The following is a 25,967-nucleotide window of genomic DNA, read 5'->3' on the forward strand; positions in this document are numbered from 1 at the left end:
GTCGCGAGTGGACACCCCCCATTCCTTGTTCGGACCTCGAAGTGGACTTGCACGTACACCTGGTGTGTGGGGAAGGAGTGAGGACAGCGCCACCCTTTGGATTTAGAGGGAGAGGAGAAAAAAAGGCGAATGAGTTAGGTTTGTTGGTTGATAATCGGCCTCTTCTCCGCGGTTTGAGGGAGGCTCCGAGTTCCCGATTTTGAGGCCCTAGGTGTAAAGAAGCTGATTGTTAGGGTAAAGGTTTTCTTTAGCTTGGCGCCCCTAATTTGAGAGAGGGACTTTCGAAAGAGTGTATCTTAACTAAACCGCAACTTGGGAAGTAGTTAACTGATTGTAAGGGTCAGGGAAGTCAGAAAAGGAGTAAGTGATTTTATGTAATAATTGAGGATTGCTTCAGTGAGGCTGCCGCTTCAAAGCCTTAACTATGATCTTGGAACAGCCTAGTTTTCTAGTGATTAACTCCAATAAGCTGTTCTACTAGATATTTTTAGCTCTTTGAAGGCAAAACTCTCCATTCATGTTGCTTTGATGACTTTTGGTGTCTTGCACATACCACGTTGCCAGTGATGTGTTATCTTCATTTTGGTACCAGTAGAAAAAAGAAGAAGAAAGCTAGCCTTCATGGTAGCTCACTTCTCTGAATCTCTTGTCTGCAAGAGATTCTTCTATGTAATTATTATTATATTTTTATGAATGAGCACTAATAGAAACAGCAGTGAATTAGGAAGTTGAGACTTGGATTTAAATTTTTTATATTTTAAACTCATGAAATATTTTGAAGTGAACCATGGACATCTGGATCTCCCACTTATAAGTACTTCAGTATGCATCTCTAAAAGCATATTACTATATAACAAAAATAATATTATTACACTTAAATAACTTCTGTTATCTAATAACCCATCTTCAAATTTATCTAGTTATCTCCCAAATGTTCTTTATAGCTGTTTTGTCCAAACCAGGATCCGATTAAGGACCACACTTGTTTTTGTTTGTATTTCAAGTTTCTTTTAATCTAGAATAGTCACCGCCCAACACACAGTTTTTTCTTTTTTTTGTCTCTCTGATTAGCTAAAGAGAGGAGGCTTATTGTCCTGTAGAATATCTCCCTTTCTGTAATTGTTTGACTACTTTCTCTTGGTGTTTAGCTTACTATTCTAGTACCTGAATTTCTAATAAACCGGGACATTAATGCTAAAGGCTTGATTAGGTTAATTTTGATCTTCCTCCATATAAAGTTCTGTGTTTTGTTAAACCTTAAAACAAAATCTATGAGATGTTATTTTTTACAAATGTCCAACTTCTCCATCAACCATTCACTTAATGGCCTTAACAATAATTGATAATTCTTGCCTGAATCTTAATTGTATTATGGGTTCCAAAATGATAATTTCTAATTCTTTCATTCCATCTACATTTATTAATTTGCATTCTTCTGTATAGGAGAAGCTTTCTTTCACAAACTGGCAACATTTAGTTACCCTGAAATACAGCTCCTATTGAAAAGGCAGAAAAAAATGCTTAATTCTTTTTATTTTATTACCAGTTTTTAAAGTAAGTTATATGGCTTCAAAGAGTGACAAACGAGTTTTTCTAGCTTTTATTTTTTCTGAACATCACATTCTCATAACATTTTTGTTATGTTTTAATCAATCATTCTTTTCAGTTCTCAGATTTTGATACTTCTAGAACTCTTCACAAAGAAATCTATGTAATTATTATTATAATTTTTAAAAAATTCCTTGAGCATTTTTAGTAGAGGTAACACTGGACTGGGTGGGAATGTGAGGCTGGATTTTGGTCTTTTTTCTTTTTTACTTTTGTCGTGATCTAGCTGGGTGACATTAAAACAAGTTGCTTAACCCTTTGAGGCCTCACTTTCTTCATCTGTATAAGTAGAGAGTTTTGGCAGGGTTCCCTGCAACTCTGGTGTTCTCTGACTTTTTAAAAAAAAACCTATTTTACTGAGATATATAATTCATTCATTTCAAGTATACACCTTAACAATTTAGTAATTTTATCAAATGATACAACCAACACTGTAAATCGGTTTTGGAACATTTTCATCCCTTTAATAAGATTCCACATATCCATTTACAGCTAATCCTCACTTCTTCCTCCAGGCAGCCACTAATGCACTTTCCATCTCTATAAATTTGCCTTTTCTGAACATTTGATATAAATGGAATCATACAATATATGATCTCTTGTGTCTGGCTTCTTTCACTTAGCATAATATTTTTGAGGTTCATCCATGATGTAGCATGTGTCATTAATTCATTCCTTTTTATTGCTGAATAGAATTTCATTTTATTTATTTATTTATTTTTGGTCTATTTACCAGTTGATTAACATTTATTATTATTTTTTTTTGGCTGTGCTTAGTTCCCTGATCAGGGATTGAACCGAGGCCCTGGCAATGAAAGTGCAAGTCCTAACCACTGGACCACCAGGGAATTCCCTGATTAACATTTAGGTTTCTAGTTTTTGGCTATTATGAATACCATTTCTGTAAATATTCATGTCTAAGTCTTTTGTGAACATATGTTTTCATTTCTCTTGGGTAGATACCTAGAAGTGAAAATGATAGGTTGCTTGACAGTTCTATGTGTAACTTTTGGAGAAACTTCCAAACTGTTTTCTAAAGTGATTGTATCATTTTCCAGTCCTAACAGCAATGTATGAGGGTTCCTAGTCTCTGACTCTTTGATGATTTGGAGATTTTCTCTGATTGATTTGAGACCGATATTTTTCCTTATTGTTAGTGTTTTACTAGCAACAAACTACCTTCTCCTTGGATACCATTAATAATTAATCTTTAAGTATTAGGAGTAGTTCCTAAAGGAAATAAAAATACAGATAGTCTCCAAAGTAGATGGTTCTACTTATGATTTTTCAACTTTACAGTGGTGCAAAACCAATATGCATTCAGTAGAAACCATACTTAGAATTTTGATCTTTTCCCGAGCTAGTGATACGTGGTAAGATACTCTCTCATGATGCTGGGGAGTGGCAGTGAGCTACAGCTCCCAGTTGTTCCCATGATATTGAGGGTAAACAACCAATAGACTAAAAAACTGTTCTGTTTTTCACTTCAGAACAGTATACAATAAATTAAATGAGCTATTCAACACTTTATTATAAAAGAGGCTTTGTGTTAGATGATTAGCCAACTGTAGACTAATGTGTTCTGAGCGTGTTTAAGGTAGGTTAGGCTAAGCTATGATGTTTGGTAGGTTAGGTGTATTAAATGCATTTTTGACATTTTCAATTTATGATGGATTTACTGGAACATAACCTCATTATAAGTCAGGAAGGACCTCTATATCAATCTGCTATAAAATAAAATTAAGCTTCTTAGTGTTGTTTTTGAATTTTTAAAACTTCATTTAATTTTCATATTAAATGAAGGATGGTAGGAATACTGCTATTAATAACAATGAGCTAAGACATGAATTAATAAGTTATGATCTTGCTCAGTTACAGTTAAAACACAGTACATTTCAATGATGGCATACAATTTATTTTATTAAGCCAACATCTTTAATATTATTCCATTAAGTACTTATTGAGTATGTATATTCTTAGCATGTTAAGTGAGTTAGGTTATTTCTCTTGACGTTTATTATACTATGTAAATTATAAATTATTTTTGGTAAACTTTTTGATAAAGTAACAAAATTGACTTCTTTAAAGGACAGAATGAAATCACATTTTGTGAAGTTATAATGTCTGAGCTATGATTCAAAGTGTGGGAGGAAGTACTGACGTTATGAAGCCCATAAGTACTCAGTAGTACTAAGCTTCTGGTTCCAAAAGTGGCATATTGTCACTATAGCAACTACCCATGCTTATTTGGATTTGAAACCCAGGCAACGAATGGTGGATAGGAGTATAACATCAAGACGGATATGTACCCTGGTGGGTTGATATGCGTGCCTGTTGATGGTCAAGTGTTCGTTCCGTTTTTCTTGTTATGTTTATTATGATTGATTCTTTTATAGAGATACCTTAATTCCTGTTAATGTATTTTTCTGGAGAGAAATTAAACATTCAATATTCTTATTTTCTTCCTTTTCTAACATACTAAGCTTAGTGCTTTTTCCAGTTTGGTTATTAGGATATTAAATATATTTTTACTGTAACTTTCTCTCCATTGCCAAACAATAGTTATAAAAATATAACTTTTATTATGCTGAATCACTTGACATTTCATAACAGAAAAAAACCTGTGATACAGATTTTATTTTAGCTACATCATGAAAAGATGTTCAAGGCTACCAATAGACATGCAAACTGACTAAATTCAAACATTTTTTGAAAGAATGGTTTTTTTTTTCTGAGCAGGGTGTGAGTTTCAGACACTTTCGGCAGGTAGAGATGATGTCCTTCCAATTATCTATTATCTGCACCCATAAAGTTACTTAGAGGCACAGGAGCCTCCTAGGAGAATAGAACTGGGAACTTGATTCTTTCTCTCCACCCTTGTCTGACAGATTGGAATGGTTCCTAGTGAGGTCATATTACAGGAAAAAGAAATGAAGGATTGAAAGGCATTTGTCTTTAGGGTAGGGAAAGTCTGCACTGGTGAGCTGGATGCAGGACAAAGGACCAAGTCTGTTGTTTTTTTTTCCTAGTTGCACCATGTTGTTGATGTCAGAACTGATCTTAAGCAAGCCACTCACAAGTTGGTCGTGCAAATTTGTGAACTGGAGGATCTATATCAATAAAGCAGGGATTGATAGCTCATATCCTAAAGGAGACAGGAGCAATAAGAGAAGAATTGGGTCCTAAGCAATATGATAGGTAGTGGGGAGGACTGCGGCTTACCAGAGGATGCTTTTCCCAGTGGGAAACTGGGCTCTGTGTTTCCAGATTTCCTAGTTTTCAAGAGAAACTAAAATACTAATTTTTAAAAAGATGAAATGTCCTGATTGCTAGCTTTCACATTAAAAATATTCCGTGGGCAAACAAAACCAGATTCAAACAAAACCAGATTAGTCTGCAGGATGCCTGGTTACAACTTTTTAACCAAAGAGCTCTCATACATGTGGGCTGGGGCCACTTTGTGTTCCAAGAGCTAGGCCTGCTAGCTAATTCCTGTGTTGTAAGTCCACTCCCAGAGCTATTTTTTTCATTTATTCCTTTCAGAGTTTAAAGAAAAAGAAAGAAAAAGAGGTTTAACTTGAATGTCTATTTTATAGCATTACTGTTTTCTTGCCTTTTATTCAAGAGGATGGTTGTTTTTAGGGGTACCTTTTGTTATTAAAAACTGAATATCACTATCTTTAATGCAGCTGATACAGCCAATAGTGTTCCTTGACTTCTGGTCAAAATCAGTAATTGGCTGATTTTAATGATCTTGGTTTGAGTTGTACAGCTTATATTACATATAGGCAGTATCCCACAGTGGGGCTAATAGGACTGTTACTCCAAGGGTACTGTCTCTAAGCAGTCACTTTAACTGGATTCCTTTAGTTTCTTAACTAGCTTAAGTAATGAGGGGATTTTTTTTTTCTTTTTTCCTGGTTACTTGAGGGAGTTTTGAGGACATCCATACACATGCATTAGAGCACACCTGATCCTCACAGGGACTACATGGGGAACTAAAAACAGGAACTAATTGTTCCATAGTCTGTCTCTCCTTTTCAGTAGGCTTCCTTTGCTTTTTCATTTTGCATAGGGCCCAACTGCTGGCCCTTACTAGTCTACATGGTCTTCTAGTTCAAGTATCCAGTATCATTTGTAAATTTGTTCTTTGTCTCCTGTTGAAATTCTTGTGAGGATCTGACTGGGTTATTTTTGGGAGATAGGCAACAAAAAAAGTTGATGGTATTCCTGTTGATTGGCTGCTTTAAGGTAAAGAGTCCTGCCCTAGTCCAGTTAGCTGAATTTGGGAGAATGGAGTAATGTGCTGAATGCTTTGGACAGATGGATGTAGGGATTTGGATGAAGAGAGGAAGGAGCTTTGTTCCGAACAGGGTGTGAGCCAGCGACCACTCTGAAATCTATCTACTAGATACCATGGCTCAGTAACTTTTTATCCAGAGATGCCTAGAGCTCTGTATAGAACAGAAATGGCCTAAGCTGTCAACTGATCTTTTAAATAGTTGTTGAATAGTGTTCAGACAGTCTGTTTGGCTTCCCTTACTCCTGGAGTACTCATCAGACTTCCAGGTTATCCTAGTTGAATAGCCATGAGACTGTCATGAAGAGATATATTCTTCATGGTCAATTACCACAATGTTCTAATTGCAGAATTTAATATTTAATCCTTTGGAAAAATCTCTTAAGCCTTTTAAGTGCCAAAAAGGTGAAATGAAGTGAATATTTTCATACAGCAAACATTAATTGGAGTGTTGCTTTGCTCTAGGGCAAGAAAATTTCACTTGATATGCCAACTCTAAACAGTTTTGGAGGCTAAGTAGTACTGTGTTGGGAAGGATTTTGGAATTTGAGATTGTTCTCTTGTTCTGCTGGGAAGAGTGCCATGTTTGATTTGTGATGTCTGCTGTGGTTGGAAAGAATTGTTGACCTGAATGACCTGTATTTTCTATCTGTAGTCTGTAATTATTGTTTAAATAATATATTAGTGTTTGCTTTCTACCTTCATTTTGTTGTACCTATATACTTTTCAATGGGTAGTATTCATATCAATTCCTTATATTGTGAGTAACAGCAGATAACTCAAGTTTTATAAGTAAGTTTTTCCATATTAAGAATTTTTTAAAGCCAAAGTGATGTTAAGTAAATTTCTAAATATTAAAATTTATCAGCTCCTGACTGCATTCTCTAAGAATGTGAACTACTTCTTCACTTATATTGAATATTAAGGGGGAACTCATATGCTTTTGCCCCACAAGGAAAATATAACAAAATATCCCTTCACTTGAAGGATACAGGGTTTTTTTCCCCATGGTATTCAGTTTATATACAGGAATATTCTCTCTAAAATCTAGCCTTTAAGCAAGAAGCATCTAGTAGAAATTCATTACTTTTTTTTCTTAGAGCATTACATGAACATGGCAACAAAAAAATGTAGTACAAAAGTACTTTTGATGAAAAGCGACAGTTTTTCATTCCTTGCCTCCCATTGTCAGGCCGGCCCCCAGAAACAAACATTTGAACTATTTTGTTGTTTGCTCTTTAGGTAACTTTATATGCTTTTACCTACACTCCTTGATTGATTAAACACTATTTCCTTCCTTTTATAAAAGATGAAGATTTAATTCAGTTACTTCCCCTTCCCTCCCCCAAATTCCTACCAATATTTGATAGTTAATTGTAATTTTACGTTTTTCTCTTGGTGTGTGTGTGTGTGTATTTATTGATGTAACATTGGTTTATAACATTACATAAATCTCATGTGTGCAGCATTATAATTTGTCGACTTTATGCACAACAAAGTGCTTAACACCGAAAGTCTGGTTTCTATCCATCACCATACACTTGATCCTCTTTATCCATTTTGTCTCCCCACCACCGCTTACCTCTGGTAACCACCAGTCTGTTCTCTGTATCTATGTGTGTGTGCTTTTTGTTTTGTTTTGTTTGTTATTTTTAAAATATTCCACATGTGAGTGGAATCATACAGTATTTGTCTTTCTCTGACTGACCTGTTCACTTGGCATAATACCCTCACGTTCCATCCATGTTGTACCAGATGGCAAAATTTAATCTTTTTTTATGTCTTGGTTCTTATATTAATCAGCTTTTACTGCATAGCAGTCACAATCTTCTGTGTACAAGAGAGTGGATTGTGACAGATTAGGTAACTTTCAGCAGATGTTTACTCCTTGGTCTTGCGACTTGCTTTGGCCAGAAGAACTTGGGCAGAAGTGACAGTATACCAGTTCTGAGCCTAGGCCTTAAGAGGTATTAAATGTTTCTACTTGGCACTCTGGGAGTTTCCAATCTTTGCATAATAAAACAGGTCCCAGGCATCTGCTGGCCACTGTAGAGCCCCAGATGGAGAAACATAGTAAAGATGTCAACTTGATCTACAGCCTGAAACAGAGATGCCCCAATTGACCTAAAGAACTTATTTCTAAGTGAGAAATATATGCTTATTTTTCGTATGTTACTGAGATTTTTGTGTTTGCTTGTTTTGCAGGAAAAGGTTGATCAATTTAAAAATGGGTACCTAGGAGTGGGGTGCTGCTATAATGAAAACTAAAAATGCATGCCCATTGGCTTTGGAACTGGGTGGTGGTTAGCAAGGAAACTATTATAGGAGGCTGGAGAAATGGCTGTGTTATGTAGTAGAAAAATGTTTGATAAAACTTGTCTGTGGTAACATGGAAGACAGTTTAATTAAGTTGCAGTATTTGGCAAGGAACTTTCAAGATGAAAGCATGAGCTAGTTGCTGTTAGCTGCATAGGATAAGGTACTACAAGCATAATTCAATCTACCACATCTGATCTCTTGGTGATAATCATTCATGTCCCTTTTGTTCCAGTGACATGGTTCTTCATCTTCATATGTATGTGTGATGGAACATGCCAGCTGTCAGGCTTTCCTTTAGCGTGGGTTGATAGCCGACTATCAGGCTGCTGGTCTTCCAAATGCCACAAAGAGGAAGGCCTGGCTCTGGGTCACTAAAACCATAGCTTAAAGTTAATTTTTCTGGTGATGTTTTCCCCTCCCTCTCTTTCTTATTTCCTTTTTAAAAAGGGGCTATAATTAATAAGGATGCTATTTGCTGAAACCAGTTAAACCTGAAAATTTCAATGGCTAAACAAAATAGCATTTTTTTTTTTTTACTTCTTTATTAGTCCAATGAAGGTCTTCCTCTCAGCAGGCAACTTTCCTTTGTGGGATTTAGTGCACTGAATTTCTTCTGTCTTGTGATTCTGCCATCCTTAAAATTCCTTGTGATTCTCTGTCTCCTCCTAGCGGAAGGGGAAGAGAGCAGAGAAGGCACTTCTTAATTGCCTTGGCAGGGAAATGACACATTACTTTTATTTACATTCCATTGGCTAAAACTAGTCATATGGTCGTGCCTAGATACAAGAGGGGTCTAAGAAATGATGTTTTTGGCTAAGTAGTTATTTCTTAGGGACAGCTCTATGTTATAGGAGGAAGTGTATGAATTTTGGTCGACATTTGGCCATTTTTGCCACAAAGGAGAGTTACCCTCTTGTTGTTTTTGGCTGGGGGTAAATATTAGGCTCCTTGTGTGCTTTGTGAGCAGAGGTGGAAGAGGAAGGTAGACATGGAATATTTGACTTGGTACAGTTTTTCTATATTCAGATCTTCAGTTCATCTCTGTCCTTAGCTACTTCCTTTCTTAATGCCCCTTTAAGACAGTTCCTCAGGTATCCCTGAGCCTAGAATCCCTCTAGGGTTCCAGTGGGCAGATCAGCTTTCATCTCAATTGCACCTTCCTCCTAGTGTAGTCTGTTCTGTTTAAGTTGTCAATACACTTCTATTTTTGTCTTTCAGAAATTTGTTGAAATCTCTTGCTGGCCAATGATCAGCTCTTTCCAAGCTGAGTTTTCTTCACTGTTATACAGGCCTAAGTATCTGTACATTGTTTTTTGTTTAAGTTTTAGGAGTCAGTTGAAATAAATATAGAATATCTTCAATTAGTACCTCTAACAGAATTTCAATTATTTTTTAATACCTGCTGCTTAATGAAGATGCTTTACTGTCTACCATGTGCCGAGCACTTTCTCCAGGCTCTGGAGGACATGTAAAAAGGTATAATATATAATCCCTGTAAGTGTAGAGTGCACACTCACTCTGTCCCAACTTTGATTCTACTACCGGCTTACTTTTTCAGACAACTGATTCTATCATGGTACTTCTTTAGAAATGTTTGGTGCTTTTTCCTTGCTCATCTTTTCCTCTGTAAACCCTCCCTGGTTTTCAATTCCCTCTCTAACAGTACATGCCCCTCAAGTGAGAACTATTCAGTTCATTGTGTCATCAACATGCCATGTCATTTCTCACCTCTGTACCTTTGTACATGTAGTCTCTACTTTCTGGAGTTACTGTCCCTTTCGTATCTGAGTCCTGCTTAGATACAAATGCTGAATTCAAATTTCACTTTTTTTTCTAAATAAATATTCATTGATTGAAGCTTTAAGTCGTTTAGACCAGTGCTATTCAAAGTGCAGTCTGTTCTTTTCCCATTTAGGTTATTACCTAAATTGAGCAGAATAATGGAATCACTTTGCCATACACCTGAAACTAACACAACACTGTTAATCAACTATGCTCCAATATAAAATAAAAATTTAAAAACAAAAAAAAAAACCAAAGTGCAGTCTGCAGACTGATACTGGAGCATGAACTGTTACCACTATGCTGGAATATAAGTACGGAAATTGAGAATAAGCTTTAGAAACTTTTATAGAAATTTGACAGAGAAATTATATGTCTGTCAAATTTATAAAAAAATTTGGTTTCTATTTTACATGTTTAAAAAAATTCTGGTAATTCATTTAAATTTCATTTTATAAAGGGCTCTGTCCACAAAGGATTAGAAAATTAAAAAAAAAAGACATCTCACCACAGTTCAAGAAGCACTTGTTTGTTTGTTTATTTATTTATTTAAGCCGTACCTTGTGGCTTGCGGGATCTTAGTTCCCCAACCAGGGATTGAACCCAGGCCACAGCAGTGAGAGTGCTGAGTCCTAACCATTGGACAACCAGGGAATTTCCAAGAAGCACTAATTTAGACTACAAAGCATATGAGTATTTAGCAGTGAAGAGATCAGTATGTTTTGGACCAGTAGAAGAGGATTTCACAAAGGAGATGAGAGCTCTTCTTGAAGGGTGCATAGGATTTGGATGGTTGGAAAGCACTGTGGCATTTCCAGTAGGGATAACAGGGTTTTGGATTACAAATGGAGGAGAGTTGTGCTAATATGATCTGGAGAGAAAAGAATCCTAGCAGAGTTAAAAATTAAGTCCACAGGGCTTTCCTGGTGGCGCAGTGGTTAAGAATCCGCCTGCCAATGCAGGGGACACGGCTTCGAGCCCTGGTCCGGGAAGATCCCACATGCCGCGGAGCAACTAAGCCCGTGCGCCACAACTACTGAGCCTGTGCTCTAGAGCCCGTGAGCCACAACTACTGAAGCCCATGCGCTTAGGGCCTGTGCTCCGCAACGAGAGAAGCCACCGCAGTGAGAAGCCCGTGCACTGCAACGAAGGGTAGCCCCCACTCGCCGCAACTAGAAAAAAGCCCTCGCGCAGCAATGAAGACCCAATGCAGCCAAAAATAAATAAATAAATAAAATTAAAAAAAAAAATTAAGTCCACAGAGAGCTGACCAGTTACCGGAGCATTTATTTGGTAACTGCTTGAGCTACTGCATGATGAAGACCTTTCATTCCCATATGTCTGTTGCTGATTTTCCATGGGACTAGTAGTAGTGAGTACATTTTACATTTTGCCTGTTTGAAACATTTCTTTTTAATGTAGCCTTTATGGTTGGCTTATTGATACTTTAGTTGTTGTTGAATTTATTGTAGATTTAATATGAATAAGTAAATAAGTAAAATATAAACTAAAAGAATAATTGATAATTGATAAAAATTATTTAAATTTTAAATTATTTTTAAAGCCTAAACAATATAAATTTATTTTCTCACAGTTCTGGAAGCTAGAAGTCTGAGATAAAGGTGTCTGCAGACTTGTTTCCTTCTGAAGCATCTCTCCTTGGATTGTAGATGTCCTTCTTCTCACTCCTTCTTCACATGGTCTTTCCTCTCTGTGGCTGTGTCCTGATTGCCTCTTTTTATAGGGACATCAGTCATACTGGATTGGGACTACCTTAATGACCTCATTTAACCATAATCACCTGTATAATGTCTCCTGTCTTCAAATATATATAGTCACATTCTGAGGTACTGGGGGTTAGAATTTCAGTATATGAAATTTGGGGGAAACAGTTCTGCCCATGAAAAGGGGGAATTTGAGGCTAGTTTTTCTTATAGTTTTAATCACTCAGAATCCTAAGATGGTGGGTTTGGAACTCACAGCTTCGGTAGGGGAATTTGTACTTATTCTTTTGGTAGAAATTGGGGCATCTGAAGAGAAGCTTTAGTATCTTACTTGACTCTGGTCTCATTATATTTCAGGACTACCATGAAGATGCATTGAAAATTCTGCTACACTGGAGGAGTGAAGTATCCCATTCAGTTGGTGATCTTCCTGTCATGGAAGTTGCTTGCCAGCTCTAATTTTGAGTGAACACAGTAAACACAATGGTGAAAATATCAATTAAAAAAATCTACTCTCCATACTATGTATGTGTGTTTCCCTATGTATTCTGAACTCGCTCATAGCTACCTACACATAGTTGTCTGTAGCTTCGGTTTTGCCAAACTATTAAAATCATTTATTTTTTCTACTGTTCTACTTTGACTTTGCCTTCAGCGCTTGCTCCTCAAGATTGAGATATGAAAGGATCCTTCTGTCTTTTACCACACAATTCCTTTGTCAGGAATTTCATGATTTCCTCCAAGTTTGCAGTTAGGTGTTTGACTTTATTCTCTAATTTTAACACTGACTGTTTTTCACTTTATATTTTCCTACTTTTGTAATTTGGGTTGGTTCTTTTAAAATATTTACTTATTATTATTTTGTTGAAGTATAGTTGAATACAATATTATCTTAGTTTTTAGTGTAAACATAGTGATTTGACATTTATATACATTATGAATTGATCACCACTATAAGTTTATTAACCAAATGTCACCATACAAATGTATTACAATATTATTGACTATATTCCCTGTGCTGAACATTACGTCTTGGTTGCTCATTTATTTTATAACTGGAGGTCTGTACCTCTTAATCCCCTTCACCTATTTTACCTAACCCGCACCTACTTCCCCTCTGGTGTCCTCCAGTTTGTTTTCTGTATCTATGCCTCTGTTTCTGTTTTGTTTTGTTCATTTGGTTTGTTTTTAGATTCCATATATAAGTGAAATCATGTGGTATTTGTGTTTCTCTGACTTATTTCACTTAGCATAATACTCTGTAGGTCCATCCATGTTATGGGGGCTTGTCTTCCCAGTTCTGGTCCCCCAGGCTGGGGAGCCTGGCATGGGACTCAGACCCCTTACTCCTCAGGGGGAATGCCTGCAGTTGTGATATCCCTCCTAGTTGTGGGTCGCTGCACTGGGGTGTGGGTTCTCTGGCCCTGCTACCCATCTTGATGTGGCCTTTTCTTTATATCCTTAGTTGTAGAAAATCTGTTCTGCTAGTCTTTAGACATTTTCAGAGATAGTTGTTCTATGTGTAGTTCTATGTGTGTCCATGGGAGGAGGTGAGCTTGGGATCTTCCTATTCTGTCTGCCATCTTGATCTAGATCCAATCTGATAAAAATTATTTTAAATTAAAAAAACTTGTTTTTATCTTGTTCTCTATTTTCCTTTGTCAGTTTTATCTTAGATTAAAGCTTTTCTTCCTTCTGAATTACAGTCATTAATTTAGAGATCTGGGATTAAAAAGAATATTGAGGTAAACATTGCTCCTGAAGAATTAACATTTAGCTTATAAAACAAAATATGAGCTGAACTAGTTTTTTTTATTATAGTAAAATATACATAACATAAAATTTACCATTTTAAGCATACAGTTCAGTGGCGTTAAATATATTCTCATTATTGTGCGACTGTTAACCACCATCCATCTCCAGAACTTTTTCATTTTTTCAAACTAAAATTTTATACCCATTAAAAAATAACTCCTCATTTCCCATCTCTGCCCTGAACTAATTATTTTAAATTTACCTATTTTTGTGTCTTCTTACTTGTTCTGTTTGCTATCATTATAAATGAATACATATTGAATACTCCTTATATATGTGGAACTGGGCCAGATGTTGACCAGGGTTGAGTTACATTTAAAAAGAAGGCTGAGCAATTTGCCATTAGGTGGTATCCTGGGTGACAGAGTCTTGTTGTTTCATTTTCTTTATCTTACATGCACACTCCAATCCATTAAATGTGCAAAAGTACACAAGCTGCTTTTTGTTTCAGAGATTACCAGGAAAATGCCTAATTTCACCAGTCTGACAATTCAAAGTCCAGATTGAGCTGAATTATTGCTTTGATTTTATCAGATATTTTGAGTACCTAAATGAACATATTTGCAAAATTACTAAATATAAAAGTGGATGGTAGCTTGGTTATTTTTTTAAAGCCTGGAGAAATTTTTAATAGCTATATATATATATCTTTTGAGGTGTCATTGTTTTATTTCTTCCTCTCTAACTTCTTTTTCTTTGTTATGTTCAGTTGCACATCTTCCTTCCCCTGCCCTGTAGGTTATCTATTTCTCATGGTTTTTGCCTTCAGTTTTTTGCTTCGAAATCTCACCTTTGTCAGTTCGGTTATCTCTCTGTGAGAAAATAACTCCTAAGTCTATATAGTTGACACTTGAACAATATGTGTTCAAACTGTGTGGGTCCACTTATATGTGGGTTTTTAAATAGTACTACACAGTTTGTGGCTGGTTGAATCCACAGGTGCAAAACCGTGGATACAGAGGGCTGACTATAAAGTTATACATGAGTTTTTGACTGGGTGGAGGATTGGCACCTCTAACCCCGTGTTGTCCAAGGGTCAACTATATTCTTAACCTTGAGTCATAGTTCTCAGTCTAGAACTGTCCTGAAATTTTCTCTTATGTGATCTGGTGTTACCTCAAACAAACATGTCTAATGTTGGACTTAACATTTTTTCATCCACTTTAAACCTCCTCCTTTTTTCTCTCTTTTTTTTAATAGCACTACTATTTTTGTCATTACCTAAGCTTGACGTTTAGCAGTGGTTTGCTCTTTCTCTCCGAATTCAGCTAGTCACTAGATCCTACCAACTATTTTTCTCTGTTATTATGATCATTGTCACATATGACCCTTTGCATTCTTATTGCATTCTATCCAGTATAGGGCCTGATCAGCTGATGCCTAGCTTACTGCAGTAGTCCTGTGCCAATAGAGTTTTTCTCTTGAGTCCCTTATACCACTTTTTTTTTGTAACTCTCATGTGAAAGTTGTGAATATCTATTTTGGATTATAGTTAACTATGTCTCACCATTGTCTTTTTCATCTTTGTACTCCCCAGAAGCCTTACATCATAGTTGGTACTCAATAAATGTTTTTGAGAATATGGTATTCTAGTTATAATTTCTTCTTCTAATGTATTGCCATGTTCTTTCATTCATTTAACAAATATTTATTGAGTGCTTATTTTGTGCCAAGGACTTTTAGCTGCTAAGGGTATAGTAATCATATAGTAATCAACAATCAAACAAAAACTTATGACTGGTAGCTTATATTCTAGTGAGGTAGAACAATGACAAAATAGGAAAATACATAATGTCTTAGATGGTGATAACTGAAAAGGAGAAAAAGATAAATGAAGGGGGGAGATAGGGAGTATCGAGGGTGAAAGATTGATATTTTGGATAAGGTGGCCAGGAAGACCCTTTTGCAAAGGTGGCACTTGACTAAAGGAAGTGAGTGGGGAAGGCAGCAAATATCTGGGGAAAAGAAATAAGGTTCCAGGCAAAGGGAGCGGCAAGTGCAAAGGACCTCGAGTGCAAGCGTACCTGGCATGTTTGAGTATTGGAGAGCAATAGAGTGAGCTGAAAGATGGGTAGTAGGAAGCAAGGGTGTGTATTAGGAGGAGAGGTATAGAGTGGGAAAATACAGATTGAGTAGTGCCTTGTAGGACACAATGAGTGTGGTTTTTTTCTCTGAATGAAATGTTTAGCCTTGGGAGGATTTTGAACTTACAAGTGACATGATCCTTCTTGTTAATGGAATCATTATGGTAACTATAATTGAGAAGAGAGAGGAAGCAGGAAGATCAGTTACGAGCTTTGACACAAATCTTGGTCAGAGATAATAGTGGCTCAGACCTCAGTGATAGCAGTGGGAATAGTGAGAGGTATTCTGGTTTGAGATGTAGTTGAAGTAGAGCCAACAGAATTTTCTGATGGGTTGGATGTGAAGCATGAGGGGAAATGAAGAGTCATGGATTATCTGAAGGTCTTTGGCCTGAACAGCTGAAGAATGGGTTTGCCAACTGAGATAGAGGTGCCTCTGAGAGGAGCAGGTTTGGTAGTGGGTTTGTTAGGAGTTAAGCTTTGGACATGCTAAGTTTGTGATTCCTGCTTGACATCCAAGGAGAGCAAGATTGTCTAGGTTCATGTGGGTATATTAGACTGAAGTTCAGGAACGAGATCTGGGAGTCATCAGTATTGAGATAGTGTCTAAAACTATGAGACTGAGTCATCGGGAGAATGAATGTAGAAAGAAAAGATTAAACTTTTTGAAACACCTTACCCCATATCTCTGCTTAGTACATACCTTGAAAGGCTCCAGGTTCTCCATGGCCTTTCACAGTGTAGTCTTGTACAAATCTCTTATGTCAGTCACATTGGATACTTATGTTTCCTAAGTTCTCCTTTTGCATTGCTGCCTTCCTATTTTTGCTCATCCTTTTCCTTTTACTTAGAATGCTTTCTTCTTTCTACCCAACTGAAATCTAGTTTTTTCCAAGCATCTTTATCTTTTTTTTTTTTTTTGGTACGCGGGCCTCTCACTGTTGTGGCCTCTCCCGTTACGGAGCACAGGCTCCAGACGCACAGGCTCAGCGGCCATGGCTCACGGGCCCAGCCGCTCCGCGGCATGTGGGATCTTCCCGGACCGGGGCACGAACCCGCATCCCCTGCATCGGCAGGCAGACTCTCAACCACTGCGCCACCAGGGAAGCCCCAAGCATCTTTATCTTATGACCACTGAATGATCTATTTCTTTTTCAAACACCACTTTTTTCATTTTGTGAAAAGTCTGCGTCTTTATTCCACTCCCCCCTTATCTTGTCTGTATTGTGAAGTTCAGCATATTTTTATATGTGTCCTTTTTTCCCCTAATGATGTAATGAAATCTGTGGCAGGGACCATGATTTTTAATGTCTTCTGCAGTGATCAGAACCCCAGTTCTACTCCTCAGGGTATATTTGTGGAGAAACAGTCTTTACAAACACTGGAAACCTGGAGGAAGCAAGGCTGTTCAGGAACATCTGGACATTGATTCTGCTTTCTCCCATTAGATAAAAAGTTGTGGCCTTATTAGCAATGAGTTTGGCTCAAGAACCAGCAGGAGCCCAGATGTTTATAATTTTTTCCCGTTAAAGGGCATAAATTCTTAGAGCTTGTTTTTACCAAAATGGTAATGTAAGCCCTAAGCATAAAAGAGTAAGTGGAACCATAAGAATTGATCTTGCCAAATATTGCAAGACCCTACCTTGTCCTTTCACTGGTCGTGCATGACTTTAGAGGCCAGTGGAAGCTATGCTGAGATATACTACATCTGTCCCTGCTCTTAGTGGCAATCTGACTGCTGATAAGATTTGGATCCTTGGCTAAGTCAGGAACTAAATGTAAACTTATTTTGTGTGTGTGTGTGTGTGTGTGCGTGTGTGTTCTCTCTAATTCATAGCTGATAGCTAACATTTATTTAGAGTTTACCTACTATGGGCCAGTTAGTTCTAATGCTGTACCTGTATTAACTCTCTTGATCTTCATAACATCATGTAAATTAGCTATTTTCAGCATATAGCCATTTTTAGATAAGGAACTTGAGGAAAAGAAGACCAAGTAACTTTCTTTAATAGCACTATTAATACTAAGTGGAGGAATGGGGTTTGATCCCAGGAAGTTTTGATCCAGAGCTTTTATTTTTAACTGCTGTACTATACTAGCCTGTCTGAAATACTGCAAGCCAATTTTAATTATTTCTTTTTGTCTTCTAATAGGTGCCTCTATAATTTAAAATAATATACCACTATTTCTTGATTTATCATCTAAGGCAATACCATTGATGACCTGCCATTAAAGATGAGGAATTCCCTGGTGGTCCAGTGGTTAGGATTCCCCTGCTTCCACTGCAGGGGGCCTGGGTTTGATCCCTGGTCTGGGAACTAGATTCCAGAAGCTGTGCAGCATAAACGAAAAAAAAAAAGAAAGATGAGGCTTTAGTTCATTTATACTATTCTTGTGCTACTCTACTCTCCTTCAGATTTTATATGGTTATATATTGTTGATGTTATTTCCTCTATTTTTGCAACTCCAGTATAACTAAGCCCCTATTTCATGTTCCATTAATTTTGAGCAGTATCTCTTATTTCCCTTTTTATAAAGTGAGGATATTATCACTCATATCCTTTACTTCAACTCTTTTACCTTTTTTCCTGTCTTTTATTTTATTTATTTTTAAAATTTTATTTATTTATTTATTTTTGGCTGCATTTGGGTCTTTGTTGCTGTGCACGGGCTTTCTCTAGTTGCGGCAAGTGGGGGATATTCTTTGTTGTCGTGTGTGGGCTTCATTGCAGTGGCTTCTTCTGTTGCGGAGCACGGGCTCTAGGTGCACGGGCTTCAGTAGTTGTGGCACGTGGGCTCAGTAGTTGTGGCTCCCGGGCTCTAGAGCACAGGCTCAGTAGTTGTGGTGCAACGGCTTAGTTGCTCCACGGCATGTGGGATCTTCCTGGACCAGGGCTCGAACCCGTGTCCCCCGCATTGGCAGGTGTATTCTTAACCACTGCGCCACCAGGGAAGTCCTGTCTTTTAACTTCTGTCAAATATTTATTTATTTTAAAATTATCAGAGTTGATAATATTTATATTCTATTTAAAGAAGGCAATATAACATTGTGGTTAAGAATGTAGACATTGGAGCCAGGTTGACTGGATTCAAATCCAAGCTCTACCACATGCTAACTTTGTGAAGTTGGCAAGTTATTTAATCTCTCTGTGCCTCACTTTCCTCAACTGTAAAATGGGGATAATAATGGTACTTATTTCACAGGATTATTGTCATAATTAAGTGACTTATTGTATGTAAAGCATTTAAAACAAGGCCTGGTACATACTAAGTACTATATGAATGATTGCTATTAGTGTTATCATAATTATTCTGTAATCATAATTAACTCTTCCATGCTTTCAATTTATTCTAAAAGTTAATAAACAACATTTAACTGTTTAACTTATTATGATCACAGTGCAGAAATAAATAGTACATTGTGATTATACTTCTTTATTTTGGGGTCCAGAATCATAAACTTAGCAATAGGTTTTTAGGACCAAAGTCAAATGGGTTATATTTTCTTCTCCATATATTTTTTACTCCATATATTTTAAAAAATATGTAATATTTTAATTTTATTTATAAGTGGATAATGACTTTCTTATAGAGCCCTACCCCACCCCGCAAGAGTTTGGAATTACTTTTTTCCTTCTTATTGACAAAAAATAAGATACTTTGATCATATTCTCAGAATTACCTGGCTTCTGTGTTATACTTGGTTATAAGAACTCACTTCCTTCTTAGAGATGGTCCTTTCACAATCTATGAAAGATAAAACTGATAAATTGGACTTTACCAAAATTAAAAACTTTTGCTCTACAAGAGATACTGTTAAGACAGTGAAAAGCCAGGTTATACCTGGGAGAAAATGTTTGCAAATCACATATCTGATAAAGAACATATATCCTGACTATATAACAAATTTTTAAAGCTCAACAATAAGAAAACAACCAACTGATTAAAAAAATGGACAAAGATCTGAATAGACACTTCAAAGAAGATTTATGGATGCCAAATAACCATGTGAAAAGATACTCAACATTATTTGTCATTAGGAAAGTGAAAATTACTTCCCTAATGACAAATAATGAGGAGCTACTCAGTGAGGAGCTACTACACATTTATTAGAATGGTTAAGATCCAAAATATTGGCAATACCAAATGCTGGTGATGTCATACTTGCTGGTGGGAATGCAAAATGGTGTAGCCACTTTGGGAGACAGTTTAGCAATTTCTTATAAAGTTACACACAGACTTACCATCAGAAAGAGAAAAAACAAAGACCGTATGCTAACACATATGTATGGAATCTAAAAAAAAAAATGGTTCTGATGAAGCTAAGGGCAGGACAAGAATAAAGATGCAGAGGTAGAGAATGGACTTGAGGACATGGGGAGGGGGAAGGGTAAGCTGGGAGGAAGTGAGAGAGTAGCATTGACATATGTACACTAACAAAAGTAAAATCAATAGCTAGTGGGAAGAAGCTGCGTTGCACGGGGAGATCAGCTTGGTGCTTTGTGACCGCCTAGAGGGGTGGGATAGGGAGGGTGCAAGGGAGGCGCAAGAGGCAGGGGATATGGGGATATATGTATACATATAACTGATTCACTTTGTTATACAGCAGCAACTAACACACTGTTGTAAAGCAATTACACTCCAGTAAGGATGTTTTAAAAAACAAAAACAAAACACAGACTTACCATATGACCCAGCAATTGCACTCCTAGGTACTTAGCAAATTGATTTGAAAATGTATGCTTACACAAAAACCTATGTGTGCTTTATTCACAACTGCTAGCTTTATTCATAATCATCAAAAAACTGGATGCAACCAAGAAGTTCTTCAATAGATGATGGTACAGCCATACAATGGGTTATTAATCAGCGCAAAGCAGGAATGAATTATTAATTAATGCTACAACATGGATGCTAAGTTAAGGAAGCCAGATTGAAGACTACATACTAAATGATTCCATTCATATGGTGTTCTAGAAAGTGCAAAACTATAGGGATGGAAAGCAGATCAGTGGTTGCTGGGGTTTGAGGAAGGGGGAGTGTTTGACTTGGGCAAGCACATGGAAGTGTTTAGGGTGATGAACTAAACTGTTGTGGACATATGATGCTATGCATTCTTTAAAATCCATAGAACTTTATAGCATAAAAAGGTTAATGTATGCATATTAAAAAAATCAACCAGGAGTTTGAGGGATTCCAAGATGGAATGCAGACTGATAAAAGAATCTAACCAATGTATTAGAAATGTATATGGCATAGCCTCACTGAATGAATGGGTAAAAAGATGCTTGACTTGAATAACTTTGGAAGAGAATGCTTTGACTCGGAAACTGTAAGACTAAAGATAAAGGTATACATAAACACTATACTCTGATAAAGTTGTGTCTCACAGGTACAGGTTAACAATTCTGAAACTACATGTGTACTGAGAATGAACAAATATGTAAAAATGTGGTGGCTGATAGGGGCCAGGTTTCTCACTATTGGAAAGGGAGATTGGAGGTAAACATGGGAGGGGAAGGCTAGAACGAACATAGTAACTGACCAGTACTCCTTGAAACTGTTAAGGTCATCAAAAATAAGGTCCTTAGAAACTGTCACCAGAAAAAGATAAGACAACGTGATCACTAAGTATGATATAGTATCCTGAATGGGATCTGGAACAGAAAGGACATCAGGGAGAAATTAGTGAAATCCAAGTTAAATGTGTAGTTTAGTTAATACTAAAGTATCAGTGTTCATTCCCTAGTTGTGACAACCATGTCATATAGCGTAAGATGTTAATAATAGGGGAAACTGGTATATGGGAACTCTCAGCACTATCTTGGTAACTTTTCTATATATCAAGCTGTTCTAAAAAAGTTTGTTTAAATTAAAAAACCTCAATAAACGACATTTAACTAATTTATGATTATATAATAGGGAACCAAATAGTTTATGCTGTGATTACGTTTCTTTGTCTCTGTATCCAAAGTCATGACCCTAAGGAGAACGTTTCTAGGATCAAGCTCAAATAGATTTTTTTTTTAACATCTTTATTAGTTGCTTTACAAGGGTGTGTTAGTTTCTGCTGCATAACAAAGTGAATCAGCTATACGTATACATGTATCCCCATATCCCCTCCCTCTTGCATCTCCCTCCCACCCTCCCTATCCCACCCCTCTAGGTGGTCACCAAGATGATCTCCCTGTGCTATGCAGCTGCTTCCCACTAGCTATCTATTTTATGTTTGGTAGTGTATATATGTCCATGCCACTCTCTCACTTCGTCCCAGCTTACCCTTCCCCCTCCCCGTGTCCTCAAGTCCATTCTCTGCCTCTGCGTCTTTATTCCTGTCCTGCCCCTAGGTTCTTCAGAACCAGTTTTTTTTTTTTTTTAGATTCCATATATATGTGTTAGCATACGGTATTTGTTTTTCTCTTTCTTGCTTCACTGTTTGACAGGCTCTAGGTCCATCCACCTGTGTTAGCATACAGTATTTGTTTTTCTCTTTCTGACTTACTTCACTCTGTATGACAGACTCTGGTTCCATCCATCTCACTGCAAATATCTCAATTTTGTTTTTTTTATGGCTGAGTAATATTCCATTGTATATATGTGCCACGTCTTCTTTATCCATTCATCTGTTGATGGACACTTAGGTTGCTTCCATGTCCTGGCTATTGTAAATAGAGCTGCAGTGAACATTGTGGTACATGGCTCTTTTTTTTTTTTTTTTTTTTTTAGCGGTACGTGGGCCTCTCACTGCTGTGGCCTCTCCTGTTGTGGAGCACAGGCTCTGGACGCGCAGGCTTAGCAGCCATGGCTCACGGGCCTAGCCGCTCCGCGGCATGTGGGATCATCCCGGACTGGGGCACAAACCCGTGTTCCCTTTTCTCCACACCCTCTCCAGCATTTATTGTTTGTATATTTTTTGATGATGGCCATTCTGACTAGTGTGAGGTGATACCTCATTGTAGTTTTGATTTGCATTTCTCTAACGATTAGTGATGTTGAGCATCCTTTCATGTGTTTGTTGGCAATCTGTATATCTTCTTTGGAGAAATGTCTATTTAGGTCTTCTGCCCGTTTTTGGATTGGGTTGTTTGTTTGATATTGAGCTTCATGAGCTGCTTGTAAATTTTGGAGATTAATCCTTTGTCAGTTGCTTCATTTGCAAATATTTTCCCCCATTCTGAGGGTTGTCTTTTCTTCTACATAAATTTCTCAAAATTATATACTATAATTTCCTTTATAATTGAATCTTGACTTTCATATATAGGTTTTTTTTTTCTCTAGAGTTTAGAATTACTGTTTTTTTCTTCTGACTGACAAAAGAATAAGACACCATTATATTCTAAAAATTATCTGGCCTGTCTGTCACACTCGGTTTTAAGAATCCACTTTCTTCTTGGAGACAGTTTTTTTCTTTTTAATTTTTTTTTTATTTTGCAGTACGCGGGCCTATCACTGTTGTGGCCTCTCCCGTTGCGGAGCACAGGCTCCGGGCGCGCAGGCTTAGTGGCCATGGCTCACGGGCCCAGCCGCTCTGCGACATGTGGGATCCTCCTGGACCGGGGCACGAACCCATGTCCCCTGCATCGGCAGGCGGACTCTCAACCACTGCACCACCAGGGAAGCCCTTGGAGACAGTTTTTTAGAGCCTTTTGTCAGTGTGGGATTTGTTACTGTCTAGGTCTGCTGCATGGTTGTCATTCTGGATCTTTCCTTTGCTGTGTTACTGGATTAGATGTTCTGTTTCTTAGATCCTATGTTTTCTTTGTCTCTCACTTCATTTCACTGAACGACATCCTTTATGTCTTCGTAACATTGCTTAACAACAAATTTTAGGGCTGTTGTGTGTCTGAGAATGTTTTTGCTTGACCTTTATTGTTGATGGAGCTGTGGGTATAGAGTTTTAAGTTCAAAATTATAAACATTTTTTCCTCAGAATTTGAAGGCAAGGCACATTGCCTTCTAGCATTTTGTGTTGTTACTGAGAAGCCTGATACCTGATTATTTCTTGCCTTTCTGGAAACTTTTGAAATATTTTTCTTTCTCTTTTTAAAAATACTTATTTATTTATTTTTTGGCTGTGTTGGGTCTTAGTTGCAGCATATGGGATCTTTCATTGCGGCACGTGGGATCTTTCATTCTGGTGAACAAGCTCTTCATTGCAGTGCATGGGGTTCTCTCTAGTTGTGGCATGTGGGCTCATTAGTTGCAGTGCATGGGCCCTCTGGTTGCAGCATGCAGGCTCTCTAGTTGTGGCATGTGGGCTCCAGAGCATGTGGTGTGTGGGCTCTCTAGTTGTGGCACACAGGCTCAGTAGTTGCAGCGTGCGGGCTTAGTTGCCCCGCAGCATGTGGGATCTTAGTTCCCTGACCAGGGGTTGAACTAGCATCCCCTGCATTGCAAGACGGATTCTTAACCACTGGACCACCAGTGAAGTCCCTAAAATATTTTTCATATACACCTCATGCTCAAAAGTCTCAAGAATGTACCTAGATAAGGATCTTATTTTTATTCATCTGATTAGTGCTTGGTATATAGTTTTTCAATATGAAGACTTGCATTTTACTTCAGTTCTCTGAAATTTTCTTCTGTTATTTATTTGGTTATTTCCTCTCCTGTATTTTCTTGATTTTTTCTGTCTGGAATATCTGTTATTCAGATGTTGAATCTTTTAGGTTTATATTCCATTTCTTATATTGTTTGTTCCATATTTTCCTCTTTCTTCTTGCTGTATGTTCTAGGAAATACCCCTGCCTTAATTTTCTAGTCCTTCTTTCGAAAAATGTTTTCAGCATTCTTTATGAGGGTGATGAGCTCTTGGCTGAGGCAGTGGGGGCAATGAGCCTTGTGTCTCTCTCATCCCGCAGCAGGCTAACCTAGACTTCTTCACATGACAGTTGCTGGGACTTAAGCAAGGTAAGCAGAATTGCAAGGACTTTTGAAGTACAGACTTAGGATTGGCTTAGAACTTAACAACATCCCTTCTGTTGGATGCTTTTGGGCAAAACAAGTCATAAAGCCAGCCCAGATTCAAGGAATAGGAGAATAGACTACACCTTTTGATGGGAAGGGCTACAAAGTCATATTGCTGCAATGGGTATTAATTCAAAAAGGAGTAGGAAATTATGTTTAGGTATCCTCTCTGGGGTTTGATATGATACACCCTTTTGATGGGAAGGGCCACAAAGTCATATTGCAAAGGGCATTAATTTAAAAAGGGGTAGGAAATTCTGTTTAGCCATCCTCTCTGGGGTTTGATATGATACGCTATTTACTTAAATATTCTTTTACTTTTATAAATAAAGTTTTATGATTTCCTTTATATGTGTGTCTGTGTCTATATACACTGTATATAGAGCTTCATATTGTCAAAGAAACCAGAGCTGCACATGTGTGAACTTGGTAAAAATGGATTTTATTCAGGAGCCATTGCTGTAGGGGAAAAAAGACCTAAGTATAGAACTGTGCTCAGTTCTGAATACAGCATGGACAAGTGGGCATTTATAGCCAAGGAGCAGGATGGAGATCAGTGGATGGAAAATTACTAAGAGGAAACATCAGGGATAGGGTGGATCCTGGTTAAACCAACTGACAGGATTCTTGCTGGAGGCAGGCCAGAGTGATTAGATACCCAAGGTGGGAGATTCATGCTAAACTGACTTAGCAGGATTCTTGCTAAAACTGGGTGATACAGAGATTAATGTGGAAGGCCAAAGGTTGAGGCCTAGTTGAGAAGAGGGTTCAGAGGAGCTTGATTAAAATTTGGTCAATGTGAGAGTCTTTGTCAATGTATATATTTGTGTATATGTATGCCAAAAACTCTGTGAATTTCTCAATATTTAAAAGATTTCTTAAGATTCTATTGTGAAGATTTCAGCTTGATGAAGAAATGACATGTGTACAGCTTGTGTGTTGGAAAATTTCCTACAGACTATTATGATTTCCTTCCTTTGGAAAAAAATGAAGGAAAAAATACTATATTTAGAATTTAGATAGTGTATTTTTGTTTCAGATATATGATAAATGGTCAGTGAGGCCTAGTTAGAAGGACATTTTGATTTCTATACTTTTTTTTTTTTTTGCCAACCTTTTTTCCTCCCTTAGTAAGATAAAACATTTGAATAGTAACTAGATTCTCTACTTGTCTTGCTGGGTTTTGGGAGGGAGCTGGCAAGAAAGTGATAATCCTTTACTTTTGATGCCAAATCTTGGGAAAGACAGTCTGGTGAGATGCAGGCTTTACTCTAAAGTCTCAGAGCTGTGGGATGGGGAGCACTGTTGTAAGAAGTCTAAGCCCTCATCTAGGAGTATTGGATTCTGTTACCTCCAACATGGGTAGGT

General features: G+C 37.3%; 1 long non-coding RNA gene across 4 annotated transcripts in view; it reads left to right on the plus strand.

The window, feature by feature from the left end:
* LOC115803645 (uncharacterized) overlaps positions 1-25,967 on the plus strand; it is a 66,790-nt gene that overhangs the window by 415 nt on the left and 40,408 nt on the right. Inside the window, exons 2-3 of one of the 4 annotated variants that reach the window (XR_016392169.1) lie at positions 9,446-11,856; positions 12,091-25,760. This is a non-coding gene — a long non-coding RNA (uncharacterized LOC115803645). Of the gene's footprint in view, positions 1-9,445; positions 25,761-25,967 lie in introns of those variants that run through there. The other 3 variants (XR_016392168.1, XR_016392170.1, XR_016392167.1) reach the window with 3 other exon arrangements.

Source organism: Delphinapterus leucas, chromosome 2 (assembly GCF_059928025.1).
Source record: "Delphinapterus leucas isolate spDelLeu-1000000601 "Yukka" chromosome 2, BTC_Dleu_Yukka2, whole genome shotgun sequence".
NCBI classification, from domain to species: Eukaryota; Metazoa; Chordata; class Mammalia; order Artiodactyla; family Monodontidae; genus Delphinapterus; species Delphinapterus leucas.